Below are 16,537 nucleotides of genomic sequence, written 5' to 3'. Positions count from 1 at the left end.
TTTTTGATACATACATATGTATTTTTTGAACTAAAAGTATTTTTTCCTTTCATGTATAATTTTTTTTACAGTATTTTAAATCAAAACACTAATTTTTAAGTTTTAGATGCATATTTTGTTAAAAAACTATGTACATCTATTTAAACTTTTCTGTTGAAATTTGTTTATTGAAAAAAAAATACTTTTTTATTTTCATATTTAATTAATTAATGAATTATTTTTTTTGTTGCAAACAAAATTATTGTAATGTTTAAAATTTTTTGCAAATTTAGTAATCTAGTTAAAGCGGAAATACATTTATTTAAACTTTTAAATATTTTCTGTACTAATTTTTAAGATAAAAAATAATTTTATTTTTATATTTTCTATCGATTAAAATACGCGCTGGGCTTTACTACTTTGACTATCACTAAATTTTCATGTTTTTTCCAACTTTTGTACTTTTTTCATAATTTTGCGCATCTTTAAATCGCCGGTCTTATTTATTTTTTTGCTGCTTATTAATTCTGTTGTGGACATAGATTTATCAACAGCAGATACTACCACTCAATATACGTCAGCAAGCGTAAATATAAAATAAAAATAAATAAAACCACTCAAACAATAAAAAACAACAAAAAAAAAAAAAAAACAATACTCTAACAACAAAGTCAACAAAAGCATCTGTGGCAAAAGTCAACAGTAATCAGTGCGTTCAGTGAGGTCAATGACGAGAACGTCTCATTGAATTTGTGAACTGCTAAAGTAAGTACATTAAATTTTAAATAAATTTAATACATAATAGCATGTAAATACTTCTATATATTGTAACGGTATTGTATATATACTAAAAAACAAATAATCAGTGCATGTAATTTTTGTATTCTCAAGTTAAATCTGCTTATCTGTCAACCTTTGGCTATAAATCTTTTAAAGACATTATACAAATGATAATATTAATTCATTAATCTTCGTGAAGAATATTTTGAAAATCTTATTCCCGATTTGATTTGCTTACCACTCAGTTTTTTAGTTACACTCAGTTATAAGACGCTGTCTCATCTTTGGTTTAGTTTCCTTATACAAATTGCCATAGTATTCAATTGCTTCTTATCACATCCCAGAAACTTTTCATCTAAAACTTGATAAAATTTGTCATCGTCCAAAACAGAATCTTCAAAAAATTAGTTGACTTCTTGAATGCTGAAATCTTCAAGCCCTTCTCTTTATTAGTTTATTTAGTTGATACCTCAAGTTTTGATCAATCAGTTATTTTCAATCTCTAGTCCCAGATCCGGCACCTAACAATGCAATCTGTCTATCCCAAAGCCATTCTAGTGATTACAAAAAAAAAAAAAAAAATTAATGAAATGCAAACAAATTCTATTTATTACTTGACATACAGCAATTTTGGTGTTTTTATTCAAAAACACACCTAAATAAATAAATGGACCGACATATAGGTAGCACATATTTTTCAAGTTATTGGTAATGTACAATCAAAAGAAGAAGATTAATTGCGTAAGAAAATTGAATGAAACTGTGACTCTCAATTACATTTAATTTAAAAATATACATACATATGTACATTAAGATGATTATTAAAGTCAAGTTCCGTGGATTTTTTAGCCTTAGTAATAAGTAAAAAAAAAAATTAATTAATTGAGTTTTTGGCTTTCAATGCAGAAAGCCAATGTTGGAATTCCCTATCGAGAAGAATTTTGACATTCAGCACATATACAGCAAAAAAACAAGTAGCTGAATATAGTGCAGCTGAATATAGTGCAGATAAGTTGTGATTTCGTAACAAGATAATCAGATCTTTAATAAATTATAGCTGAAGTTTAAGTTTTTTGAATTTTTTGACATTTAACACATATTCATTTTAAAAATTAAAAGCTGAATAAAGTGCAGAAAGTTAAGTTGTAATTTAGTATCAAGATTATTGGATGCGCAGCACATATTCAGCTTAAAAAATTGTAGCTGAATTAGGCGTTCTAGCTGAATAAAGTGCTGAAAGCGAATGTTTAAACTTCGTATTAAGATTTTCAGATGTTTTGGTATTAACGCTTATTCATCTTAGAAAATAATATTTGAATACAGTACTGGAAGCCAAAGTTGGATGTTTTCTCAGTTAGCACTCACTCACCTTAAAAAATAGTAGCTGAATAAAGCACTCGAACTTAAAGTTGGAATTGCATATCAAAATTAGCACATCGTTTGGTATTCGGCACATATTCAGCTTAAAAAATTGTAGCTGCATAAAGTGCTGAAACTGAAAGTTTGAACTTGGTACTAATATTTCCAGATGTTTTGGCATTCAGCACTTATTTAGCTTTAAAAATAATAGCTAAATAAAGTACTGGAAGCTAAAGTTGGAACTCCGTATCAAAATTAGCAGATGTTTTGAAATTCAGCCTAAAAATCATAGCTGAATAAAGTGCCTAAAAATCTGATTTGTAGTTCAGCTTGAAAAAGTGAAATTATGTAGTTCCGTTTACTTTTTCATCGATATTTTCAAAACATAAGTATTTCACAAAAATTTTAAGTTGATGCTTTTCTAAATTATATATTTGTAAGAGAATATCGCCACCCATAGTTGTAGAGCATAAAACTAATAAGCTGAGATATGAGATTTCTAAAAACGATATTAAAGCTTTCGAAATCAGACAATTTTGATAGATTCAATCCGAATCCAACCATCGAATCGAAATCGATTGCATTCGTTTATATACCACATTGACAATATTTATGGAGCGCTCTAATAATATACTTGGTTTCTCATGACAGCTGTAGGAAAAAAATAAAAATTGATACCACATTATTTTCTTCGTATATACATCTATAATAGTATATATATATATATATGTATATAGACGTTGCTTGTGAAATGATCAGGGGGTTATCAATTAATTTAACCTCCTACTGCGAATATTATTATCAATTTCACATATATTTGAATACAATTTAGTCTGTGCAACAGCTAGAAAATAATATTATTTAGTAGTTATATTAAATATGAAGCTCTATGTTTTATATGAAAGCAAGAATTCTTGAAATTTCTTTACGTAATTAATAAAAAAAAGAAATTACACTGTTTATTACCAATTGGTTTTATGATTTATAAAAAGACGGGGTGTGCCGGTTTTGCGAATATCAAATGACTAAAAGCTTATCAAGAGTTCTTTGTACAATATAACTGTATTTATTTACTTGAAGTTTTTTATAAATATAAATATTTTATTATTTACTCTATATATGCAACAGAGTGTGTCCTCTTGGCAAATATCTAAGTATACGCGAGTTAGGAGTGCAGTCTTTAAACCTTGTAATCTCGTTTCATCGTTGTGTTCTAGCCATTTGGTGCCCGCAACGAAACTACTTTTCTCCGTTATGCTGTTTGTAGAAAGACATTCAAGGTTCGGTAACTGAAGGAGTTCACGAGTTCTAAGTCGGGTTTGTGATGGAGCTGTGTGTAGAAATGTTTTCTTACTTCCTTCGAGTTAGTAGCTTCGGCAAATAGTGATGTATGCCATTTTTAACATATGATCTCAAAATAATCAAAGGTTTTTATGGTAGCTGTAAATCTGTATATACTTTTGCAAGACCTATTTAAAAAGTTGTTAGCTCTTGTTTTGTTCAATATTGGCCATATCTATTTCGCTATCTTGCATTTGGTTGCATATTTCCAACTGCTCTGGGTTATTGTGTTCTGTGATCAAGTACCCAAAATATGGATAAGTGTACTACCAGTGAGCTTAAAGGTTTCCGACACGTCTAGCAATGCCACCTGACTGACATATAGTCATCTGTGTATAAGGTAGCATTCGGCAGTTATTTAGTAGATCTCCCCATCCTTTTTCTAGCTAGTATTTTCGCTTAGTTAGTGGTCCGAATTAACGCTACCTCGAAGCGTACGCACGTCTAAAACGCTGGAGTTGTGTCTTCCATCTATCATAACATGATCGATCTGGTTGGTGCCTTTTCGATCCTACTTTCGATCTAGTACTACAAATAACCATGTTTCGGGCCCCGGCGAAGTCGATCAGCCTCAATCCATTTGAAGATATTTCCGAATGGATGCTGAATTTACCGACCATTGTCCCAAAAATACGATGAGCTGTATGAGATATATACGACATTGACATAGTTCAGCGAATTAAAAGACAGCGGCTATGATGACTAGGTTCTGTCGTCCGAATGGATGAAAACACTCCAGCTCAGTAAGTAATCGACGCAGTACCCCACGGGGGAAGCAGAAGAAGAGGAAGACCTACACTCCGTGAGATCTGATGGAGAAGGACCTGACTGCACTTGGTATTTCGAATAGGCGCCAAATTGTGAAAAGAAGAAACGACTGGAGCGCATAAGCGGTGTCTACGCCATTAAAGAAGAAGACTAAATGTATCTCTTTTTCTTATTTTTTCGCAATAATTTGAAGAAATGTTATAGGGGAAATGAACTTAAAGGTGATCTATTTTGAGGTTCCCTGCTTATTTAAGATACTTCAAATTTAATGGGGAATATTTAGTGTCATTGGAAAGCACATTTTTTGGCATTATTTTTTTGAAGATTATCTTCCTCAAATGTTGAACGCAACTAAGTCTCAGATAGTCGTTCCGTTGAGTTCAATATTCAATAAATTTATTAATTGATGGATTGACTCTACACGGTCTTCGTTTACACTCTCAGCTAAGGCTGCCATATTTTCTTCACTTCGTAAACACTGGGTTTCAAGATGGGTGATGGTGTTGCGAATAGTACGCTCATTCGCTAGTAACTTTCTAGTTCTTTTTCACCCGTTTTCAGGCATTTGAAAAGAGGCCATGTTATCCGTTAAGGTCCGTTCGTTAGCGTTTTCGCCCATCCAGTCGAGACTTATAATCAGTTACCATTACCTGAACTTAAGAAATTTAAAAAATACTTCTTACTACACGGGAAGTAACTAGTAACGATCTAGACCATTTTTCCGCAATTTGTGAAGAGTTTTAAGAATACAAACAACTTCCAAACAAATTTACTTGATCACCTAAATATTCAATATAATTTAATAACCAAACTTTGTAATGAAATATATACAATCGTTGGGAAGCACGCAAAATGTGATACTATAAACCGGTTCATTTACATTGCCATGCATTTTATCACAAGCAGACGACAGCTGGAAATGCTAATATCCGGCATTATATTCTGCCCCAACATTTGAATGTGTATTTTAAGCGCGTTGACACACCTTAAATCAATATCCCCCTGCATGGAGCAAGCCAAAGCCGGTTTCACACGAAGCCAATGAGTGCATAATTATGCGTTTACGCGTGCTGTTGGATACAGTTATTGTACACGTGTCAATGCTGACAGCGCACCCGAGCCGCCGTTATCATACGATTTATCGATTTTAATTTCAACAAAGAATTTTTCAAATACTTTTATTTGCTTAAGTTGATAATTATGGCTCTCGCAGGAATATGGGCGTGTAGGGAAAGTTAGTAATGCATTGCATCTCAACACATGACATGCATAGCCGTTTTTCAGAGGTGTTTTGGTATATTATATGTTAGAGCTGTAGTTGGATTAAAGTGAATCAACATTTTCGGTACTTACATATATTCATTTCATAAAAAATTTGAGGAAGTTCCCTTCGCCTTGCATTAAATTACTCTCAATGGCATGGCTCAAAGTTGCTATCGGACTTAGAGAATCTGGGTTCCTGGGTTCCGCGTGTCTGAACACTCTGAAATCCTCACTGACTTTGACTTCATACCGGAGCACTTGGATTATGGAGTCGACAAACCGAATTATGGCGGCTCGTTCACTAACCATATACCAGCGAGAAAGTTGTGGGTGGGAAGAAGCCGTTAAATGTGAAGGGAATCGCAGCAATTTTTGACGCTAATGAGCTAGCAAGAAAAGGCACCCTAGCGGTTCCATGATCCTGTATCCTTTTGTGTTCTACTGCTAAATGGCTGGGTTTCGCTAAAGCTTATAAAGCGCTGGGCCACCACCAGTACATGCGCTGTCGCAAAAGCCTTTGTCCCAAGATCGATCGCAAGATATCCAGTGATCTCTTTGTACTCAGTAAGTGGGCTAGCCAATCCCCAGTTTTTAACAGGCTATTGCCCTATTGGCATCCACCGAGCTAAATACCGTCTGCAGAGGCGATATGGAAGAAGAAGCGGTGGAAACATCTCAACACTTCCTTCTTGACTGTTCTCCTGGCGGGAATGGAGATTAAACGCTTGTGTAAATTTCTATTGGCTACCGAGAGTTTTGCTAATTTATAAGTTCGAACACAGGGCTTCGCAAAGAACTACATAGAACAGTCCACGTGTGTGCTTTGACCGGCCATCCAAGCCAACCTAACCTACCCTAATAGCGCAAAGTTGCCGTACAAACCGACTCATCAAAATCGAATCTTTGTATGAAAAACTTTTTTTTTCACAAATTATCTTCACGACAGTTTGCATAGATTATTTTCCAAAGCAACGCTACAGTCTTCGTACTAAGTATTCATACCGGGAAACTATAGCATCTAGCTGCCAATAAAATCTCTTCAAAATTTAGGAAACTCAAGTGCTTATAGTGAAATTTGTTTCATTAAACAAATGTCTTCAATAAATTTGGCATGAATTATTGTCCAAGGCAACGCTACGCTCTCCGAGGAAATGGCTTAGATCGGACCATTATAGCATGCTGTCGCTATTTCTAGTGACAGATGAAAGTTAAGAAAATTATATTTATATACCCTTTATGTTTTAAAAAATGCAGTATGATTATCGACACTCTATGTTAGTTATGAACGTTTGTCTCAAGTGATCAATTTTAAAGACTCTTGTAATCCGATCTGCCCTAATTGATTTAAAAAGAACCACAAATGCATTATTGTCACAGTAGTTAGTGCTGGATATTTCATTGTGTGGCATGGCATTAATAGAAATATAAGAACTTGGTGTATGAAGAACATAGCTGCGTAAAGCGTCATTTGCACTCGTTAGTATTGTCGTAGCTTGCTTGGCCCTCGTGTCAAACGAGCTTATTATTACAATATTTGTATGCAAGTAAATATGTATATAGATTTATATATTTTATATAGCGTATATGGTATGTACAATGCGGTTTGTCTGATTCTGCAGAGTGTGGTTTAGTCGGTTTATGCTGACATTTAGTGTCACTTTCCAAGGTGTGCGCTTGGGTCATTAAATTATGTTAGTGTAGTGGTGTTATTATAGTCAATTAATTATATTTAATTTGTATTCTTCTAATTTTCAAAATATGTCATTAGTTAATTTTTGTTAATTTACTCATACGCCCTGGTGGACTTGTCGCGGAAAGGATATCAGTTAAGGGGGTTACGTGATTTAGAAGCTTCAAAAAATCGAGTTTTTTTGCTTAAATCTCTTTAAAAATAATCTAAGAAAATGTCTTCAAAGTTTCAGATGAGAATTTGAAATATTTTTGAAGATAGAAGGAAAATAGTGACCGAGCGTCTAGCAGATAGTATATGAGCGATTGGGCAGAAAGCGAAAACTTTGACGCGCGATTTCTCGGTTTTTCATTTTTACGATTTTTCTTAATTGGCGGGCAGGATAGAAAAAAAAACTAAATGTAGTATGGAATTGGGGCACAGTTTATTATTAAATTATCTTCTAGTTAAGCTAAAAAAAAACTAAGAAAATTCAAGTCTGAACATATTTTTAAACAATATAAAGTAAAATGTTTTTGGTCAAAAACCACTTTTTTAAGTTTTAAAAAATTTCTAAAATTAAAAAAATTTTTTTTTGGAATCTTTCTAGTTTAACTAGAAGATAAATTATTAAAAAATATGAATCTCTTTAAATTTTTGTTTCCGATAGAAATTGCGACTTGCATCCTGCCCGCCTTCCGACAAATGTACATGCGTAATGCAACGGGCAATTGCTTCCCAAAGTCAAACTATCAAAGATTTCGATCCAAAATTTGTGAATGATGTTAAAATATATAACTATAAACCCTAGAAGTTTAGCTTTAAGCACTTATTTCTTTTCTTCCCAAAAAAATACTCAAAAAAATTGACCTCTAAACCAGGCTCCTCCCTTAAACTCTTAATATTACATTTGTTTTCCTGCCATATAATACCAAGCCACCAATATCAAGGGGTACATTCAACGCAAATTTCTTACAGAACAAGACAAAAATGTTCTGTTAACTTAGAAAAAGCAAATTAGTATTTTTTTGGAACTATTATCATTCAGCTCAAAATATTAGTATTCCAGTAATAATATACATTGCTGTTATAGGTCCTTTAAAGCTTGTGGTTATTGTCAGTTTCAGACAGAAGGACATCTAACTCAGTACTTAGGCACAGATAACTCCAGTGGAGGAATCGGGAAGCAGGCATCTATATATAATGTAAAATTTCTTTTTGTTGTTTTGTCTAACTTAGGATTCATATCTAGTTAAAAATTACCTTAAGAAAACGCTCAGTCATTGTGCATGTCTAATTACCGAAAATTATATGTATCGTCTCTTTCAAAAACAAAAAAGTTGAATGACAGTCCCATGTACCTATACTAGTATTTATATCTGTTTATATAAAAATATAAGTACAATTTCTTATGTACATAAAACGCTGACTTCATAACCTCACAACTGTTTACGCGTAATACTATATTAATAGAATAAATTCATATCAGTTTTAAAATTAATGACTACTTTACATATACCATAAACGAACATGTGTCTAATTCAACCATAAAAATATATTAATATATACACACTTGCTAACATTAGTAAGTACATACCTTCTAGAATTAAAGCATATACGAACGTTAATTGAGACAAAAGAAATATAGAAACAGTGCCATTTAATTTGTTTATTAAAACAAGTAAACGCGCATGCGAGAGCTAAGAGCACCGAAGGGAATATTTTTTTTTAAAGAGAAGGGATATTAAATCATTATATGTATATAGATGTGTAAATTTTAGTTGATTTTTTAGCTTTTGACTTTTGATAATATAAGTTCCATATTATATACGTGTCTTATAAATAAAAAATGTTCCATACAAGAATTTAAATTTTTGATCGGTTTGTTATGATAGCCATAGCAGCAGGCTAGAGTGAATAATATATTTAGAGATCGTATCGTTGCGTTATTAATAAGGCCGGCCAAATTTTGTGAAAACATCTCGTCAAATAACACGTCAAAATGTTACTTTACAAGAACTTGATTTCAATCGTGTCATTCGTAAGGCTGTCATATGCTGTAGTAGTCCGATATTGATGGTTACGACAAATGGGCAACTTCTTGAAATGAAAAGAAAGTATGCAGATTTTCAAAGCAATATCGCACAAACTGTGGGACTAGTCGTATATACACACAGAGGGACATTTATTATTCTACTGAAACTAACTCGTCATGATCATTACATAGATATAAATATGTATAAATGTTTTTGAGCGTCTCCGAAATTTCCTTCTGGGTGTTACAGTCTTTATAACCAATTTTATATGAAACATTTTGCACTTATATTTAAACTTAAGCATACCCTGAGTTAAAATTCCTTCAAAATATGTAAATTACATACTCAACTCAAAAATTTCTATTAATAACGTTCTACATATTTATACGCGATGTTAACAAATCCTATGTGGTTTGACTAGACTAAAATCACCGTCGAAAGCTTCATCTAACATTCTCATACATGTGTAATATCCAGAGAAGAAGAGAGGTGGATGGGGGACAATTCACACCTAGGCCGGAATTCTCAACGAAGAAGATTATTTTTCTTCAACAATTTGCTACAATCATTGGCACGCCACGGTTTTCACTTTACGAGGCAGATCATATTGAAGTATTATATCCTTGGTGTATCGGGGATCAAATACGAATCGTAGCAACATCTTATATTATAGCTAACGCATTAATAACAGCGTTGATCCTACAGTTCAAAAGTCTATAAATAGCTTTTGTGAAATCTAAAACTGGTGGCTCTTGTATATGTAAATATACCGAGACTTCTGCAAAGTAGATTTCATTGTCTGGAGAACGCAAACCTTTAACTAAAAGTTATTCATTATCCAAACACTGTTCACAGCTCTATTATTCTATAAAAATAAAGCTATTGTAATACGTAACAAAGAAGTAAAGTGAGGTTTAAATATTTATTAATTTTAAAATACATAACAACATTTTCGGAAATTTGCAGTGACATGAATGAAACACGAAATAAAATGGAACATGAGTGAATAAAATTTTAATATTGATTAAAACTGGTTTACTATATATCTGACAGCAGAACCTGAAAGTTTTGAACATATGTAATATTATGTATGTAATTTGAAGTAGTAAAGCGTAATCAATAAGACACTAAATTTCGAATTTTTTGATGATACGTTATTTTGAATTTTAGGTGACGATATATACTATATAATATATATGAAATTGCTAATAGTTTTGTGGGTTGGGGTTGAGTTGAATATTAAATTTGGGTTCGTTCGGCAAAGATTGTATAGGAAACGCTATACACATATATATTTTTTCTGATAGATATCGATTGATCCACAGTTTCTTCTAATACGCATAAGAAACAAAAAAGAAGCCATCAAATTTCGCAATATATGTACGAAAATTATTGAAGCTCCACGAAGTTATTGCTTTTTGTCGTAGTTGAGGATACAAAAAAGTTACAAAGCTGGACGAGCTTGAGACTAAAAGCAGAAATGCTGCAAAGTCTTTTTTAGCGATTTTATTTGATGAACTTATTAATTGAAATAAATAAGAATAGGTTTAGCACATAATTTAAAAAAATATATTTTCTATATTAGCATATTTTGTTACTGAAAAGCTTAAAAGCTTCCCAAAAACCGGACAAAAAAAGTAAATTTTAGTAATGATTTTAGCATTAAGCTCCCAATATTATTGCTAAATAGAAATGCATTCAATAATGGCATGAGAATAGATCCATGACGATAAATACATAGTTTATAACATTTTATTGCTTGTCATCTTGGCTATGCGTGTAAACTTAACACGCAATTGTCTAGTAAATCGCTTTATTTATCGGTTGATGTCTATTGTTTTTGTTATATTTTAAGTTTAGCACAATTTTATCGAAACCATTGATTATTCGATTAGAAACCAGACACGAAAAATGAATAAAATATAAGAAATTATAGCGGTAGGTGCACTGCAACCTTTAATAGCATTGATTTTGGGCGGACAAGTGTGTTATATAGTTTTGAACTCAAAAAATTGGCATTAGGCACCATATCGGTCAAGATTTCTTTAAACATACCATCCTAGTCGTAGCCTTAATGTTCGACATTTAGACTTTTGGACGAGATATGGAATCTGAAGATGTCTGTAGCTGCTTTATTTTTCTTATTCAAACGGTACATCCTGAGATCTCGAAAAGGCATAAGGCAAAAGGAATTACCATGCTGAGATCTAGGCTATATTTAGATGTACAGAGTCAAGTGCCATATAATATATGTAATCAGACAGCTCAGCTCCTCGGTCGGGGTAGATTGTTATGATATGGTATAATATTTGTTCCAGAATATACTCTGCAATTACATAGTTACTTATACCGCTTCACTGCATCACGTCCCTCCAGATTTGTCTGCCGCGACTATCATTTTTTGAAGGCTTCGGAATTTCAATTTATTAAAACAGCTTGGACGTAAAATTAAATATTTTAACACCAAAGTAGTAGTGCCAAAATGCCACTGATTAATTGGCAAACATAACAGCAAATTAGGAATTCCTGTCAGGAATAGAACAAGCTTTGTATAGGAAAATAATGTCAATTATAAATCAAGGGTTTCTCGATGACGTTTCTGAGATTGCACAGATAAGATTTTTGGTCCGGTGAAGTTCATCAGAAGCACGGAGTTTATCAGAGAGCTGACAATAGAGGGAGGGTTTTTAGTCCCATTGGTATCATAATGGGTCTCTTAAAGGCTTACTTACTTAACAATAAGGGAAAAGATTTCGTAAATTGCTAAGTAATAAACAAAATATTCAACGAAAATTTTATATACCATAACTACGATGATAAAAAAAGTTATGTTGTGCCAATCAAATTGTGTTATCGATTTAATGATACCTAGTATGCCGCAATTTTAATCAACTATTATTGTATAAATCATTTGGTATTGTGTAATTTAAAGGGGTGCCTGAAGTCTTAAGCGACTACAACTACAAGCATTTTTCTGGTTCGACTTCTTCTCTCTTCAGAAATAAAAGTGAAATGAACATTTTTACTTTAAAAAGTCTAATAGTTTGAATTCTAAATGTATCAAATGTGTTAATTGATTAAATACTAGCGTGTCCTGTAGGTGCTATGTTGAAAGCTTTATATGGTAATTGCGCTTCTGATATGAAATTTCATTATTTTCAGACTTCGCAAGCTTCTTTATTTCAAAGAAATCTATTCCTTGCGCTTTAAGCTCGTTAATTAAATACTGTCTTTAATTGACTAAATTAAAGGGCTAACTGAAGTATTATTTACTCAATTTCTAGTGTTGGAAAATTCGATTATTTTTAAAATTCTCGAGGCTATTGAATTAAATATAAATTTTCAGTTTTAATTATCAAAAAAAAGTTATCAGTAAGATTTTCTGTTCGCGTACATATGTAAATTTATATAATTTAATAATCCAATGCCTGATGCGCCTATAACTATACTTATAATTGGTTAGAACGCTCGACATTTTCAGATTTCTTCAGTTCCTTGAATCCAAAATAATTAATTTTAGATTAAACAGTTATTTAGTTTAGTTATTTAAGATCATGTCCCCTCTTTAGATTTGTATGTGTAAATTGTCTAAGTTTGTGGTGTGTCATAAACGCCTATAACTATACTTCTAACTAATCGAATAATAGTTTGTTTCATCAACTAGACGTGGATTTTATTGAAATGTACTAATTGTGGATTTTTTTTTTTAATTTTCAACGTTTTTAGTAATTATAAAAACCTTAGTTTTAGTTTTCAAAGGGAAGAAGAGAGCAAGAAAATGAAATTTGTAGTAGTGATAAGCGGAGAAACACGAAAAAATCAAAAAGTGATGTCACATATGTACAGGTTGAGAATTTTTTAATAAGTAAAATTCTTAAAAAGTCAAAATTGGAACAAAAAGTTTAAAATATATTTTTCAATCACAGATATCCCGGCTAAAAATTGAAATTTAAATTTTTTAATTTAATAATAAATAACTAAATTTTTTTTAATTAAAACACTATAAAATAAGCAAAATCATTTAAATAATGAAGAGCTATAAAAATGTGCTTTCCTTTTCAAAAGATCGCCGAAATGGTAAAATCTGAAATACGCAAACTCAAAAATATATGTGTTCTAAAAAATTTTTTTTTTAGGTTTGGGAAGATTTAGTTGAAAAAATTAACTTTTTAAGCCTAGTTTAGTAGTTTTTAATTCGTTTAAACTCTTTTTGGGAATAAAAATTACTAAACCAAACTCGAGAAAAAAAATTTTAAAATACTTATTTTACCAACCTAATTTTTCCAGACTTAAGTAAAAATTTGAAAATCTTTTTTTGGCGCTTGCGTATTTTGGAATTTATCATTTCGGTAATCTTTAGAAGAGGAAACATTTTTTTAGTATCCCAAAAACAAATTAAAAATTAAATTATTGAAATTTTAAAATATATTTTTAGGATTCCCAATTAAAAAAAAATTAATTCTAATATTAATTCAATAATTTTTGCATTATTTGCAACCCTTTACAAAATATATACATAAATACCATATGTATGCTCGATGGAGGCTGCAAGAAATTCCAACTGTTGCTATGCCGTTAGAAAGAAAATATATATACGTAAAATGTATATACATATTTATATGTTTATGTGTATGGATAAACAGTTATATTTTGTAATTATAACAGTAAACATGCAACCGCTATTGATTTTGTTGTACACCATTCTGCATAATTTTACTAAGAGAAATTATAAATAATTAGAGGGCGAAATAAATAATGTCAAGAAAAACAAAAGACAATTTCTAAAACTGTAAAGCTGTAAGCAAGCTTTAACCAAGACACGGAATGAAACGGGAATTTATAGAGCACACAAACCATTCCACATCACCATGTTTGTGTGTGTGAGCGGAACTGAAACGAAAATTTGTTGACATAACCGTTATCTGTCACTGTGCATGCATTAAAACGGTAGTTATAAACGAGGGGTACATGCGCAGCAAAGGGAACTGGCACACATAAAGGACGAAAAGTCTGCATAAAAACAAACAACACACACACACACACATGACTGAGCATAAATATTTGCCTGACGTTTGCAGTTTGAGAGCAACTGTGTTGACAGTTGAGATTTTTGTTTTGCTGCTGCTACTCATGCCGGCGATGAGAGTTTGCGAATGCAAAACAGTTTGTGGGAGATGTGAGTGTCATGTTGATGAGCTTGACAACTGACAGCCGAGAGTTGGCATAACATTTCAATGTGCGGTGAGTTGTTTGTGTGAAAAAAGTGAAATTAATAACAAATAAAGCAAGCAAAGAGGACCAGTGTCAAAAAGTACACATATATGTACAAATATTGCATGGGCTGTCAGCGTGAAAACGACTGGCAGCCGCTTAAATGATAAAAGACAGCAGTCAGAAGGACAACAGTGTGGCCAGGCACAAGCCGATAAGAACTGATGTGACAGCAACAAAGAGGCATTGATGAACAGCTAAAAAGTGGCACATTGTGTGCAAAAAAAAAAGGAAGTTGTGATAAGTATATAAAAATATATATAGTATATATGCATATGTATATGTATATGTGGCTGCACGACCCACAGGCGACACCTGTCAATCGCTTGTGTCCTTTTCCGCTCATTACTTTGCCGAATGCCAATGTGAAACTTCGCATTTGTGTCACAAACATAGCAACAACAAAAATGAAACTGAAACCGAAATGGAATGAAATGGCATAAAAATAACAGGAAACGTTTGAAGAAGCAGCAAAGCAAAAATGTACGACTACAAATACCGAGCATAGAAGCAACAACTTGTCGTCAACAACGCTACGAATGCATGAATGAGCGAGTTTCGCCGAAGCACGTTTCCACTTAACGGGAGCGCTGCAGCGCCACGAAATGTAAAACAGAAAGACAAAAACGTAAAGTGGGCCAAATATATGCCATTATGCACTTGTATTTATAGAAGTCGTTGGGTGTGTGTGTGTGTTTCAGCAAATGATGATTTGTTCAAAATACATACACACGCACATACAGCGTGGTAATTCATTCAGCGCTGCCCTTATTGATTTTCTCCGTAGCTTTAGCGCCAGCAACAACATAAAAGTTGTATAAAAGTAAAAGCAAGCGGAGAATAAATAAAATTGTGAATGGGTAATGAATGTACTTGGTGGCGCACTGGCAATCAGTCATTTAGTTGCTATAAAGCTGGAGGAGGCACGTTGCGACGGGTTGTCAAAAACAATCGATAGTGTTGGCACAGCACCAAAAAGGAAGTAAGCTGTACATGGATAGATAGCTTGGTAAATAAAAGGAAGTGCAAAGTACAACAAAAAAATTGAAACAATAAATTGATAAAGTGGCAACGGAAATGCTTAAGTTGAAGCTCATTACTTGCGCTGAACTTTTGTTATAATTGAGTGCGGAAAATGATAAGTATATATGTATATATACATATAGGTATATATATCTATAAACATCTAATAATAGAAGGGTTTATTGGTTTTGGAAAACGAATTATATAATATTTCAGCGATAGTCAAGTTCCGACAAAGATCTGACAGTTTTGAGCTTTCAGTCGGCTTAAAAAAGCTGCCAAGATAATTTAAAACCATTTAGGATTCAAATATTTTGGATTAAAAAAGCTCTCGAGTAGCGTGAAAAGCTTCCATGATGGTTATAAAAATTGTAGAAACCTAAAATTAAAGCATGCTGAACGCCAAAGCATAATGAGCTTCCGAGATACTTTAAAACCACTTTGAATGTAAAAAATTCGACAAAGCTAAACCAACAGCAAGCCTGAAAAAGCTTACGTGATGATTATAAAAAGTGTAAGCCTCAAAAATGCCTGAAAAAAGCTTCCGAGAAGCTGTAACACTTTTAAAACTCTAAGGCTCGCGAAAATTAAACCCTTAAGTGGTAAGGAAAAGCCTGAGACGGTTATAAAAAGTTTGGAACTAAACTTTGGAAAAAGCTCTTGAGATGATTTAGAACCATATAATGCGAAAATGCTCCCAAGAAGATTTTGAGGTTTTTGGAACACAGAGGCTTGAGATTAAGGAACCACTGAATAGTAAGGAGAAGTTCTTGAGACGGTTATAATAGGTTGAGAACTCAAAATTCCCTAAACTTTGAACTCCTTTGAACTACGATCAGCAAAAGCTTTTGAGATTATTTAGAACCGTATAGCGTGAAAAAGCTTCCGAGAAGATTTGAGGCTCTTAGAACTTAAAAGTTTGAGAGTAAGGAACCTCCGATTAGAAAGGAGAAGCTCTTGAGACTGTTACAAAAAGCTAAGTAGTCAAAATTTCCTGAACTTTCAAATCCTTTGAACTCCGATCGGTTTGGAAAAGCTCCCGAAAAGT

At 32.6% G+C, this 16,537-nt stretch overlaps 1 protein-coding gene across 1 annotated transcript in view; it reads left to right on the top strand.

Annotated features, from left to right (window-relative positions):
* The window catches only part of LOC108972492 (probable protein phosphatase DDB_G0282105), an 84,474-nt gene that overhangs the window by 2,008 nt on the left and 65,929 nt on the right, over positions 1–16,537 (top strand). The window contains exon 2 of the mRNA XM_018939108.1: positions 522–744. The gene's annotated coding sequence lies outside the window, so the exon portion shown is untranslated. The remainder of the gene's footprint in view (positions 1–521; positions 745–16,537) is intronic.

This window comes from Bactrocera latifrons, unplaced genomic scaffold (genome assembly GCF_001853355.1).
Source record: "Bactrocera latifrons isolate USDA-ARS-PBARC rearing strain unplaced genomic scaffold, ASM185335v1 scaffold_4, whole genome shotgun sequence".
In the NCBI taxonomy this organism is placed as follows: Eukaryota; Metazoa; Arthropoda; class Insecta; order Diptera; family Tephritidae; genus Bactrocera; species Bactrocera latifrons.
This window is presented reverse-complemented; position numbering and strand designations above follow the sequence as displayed.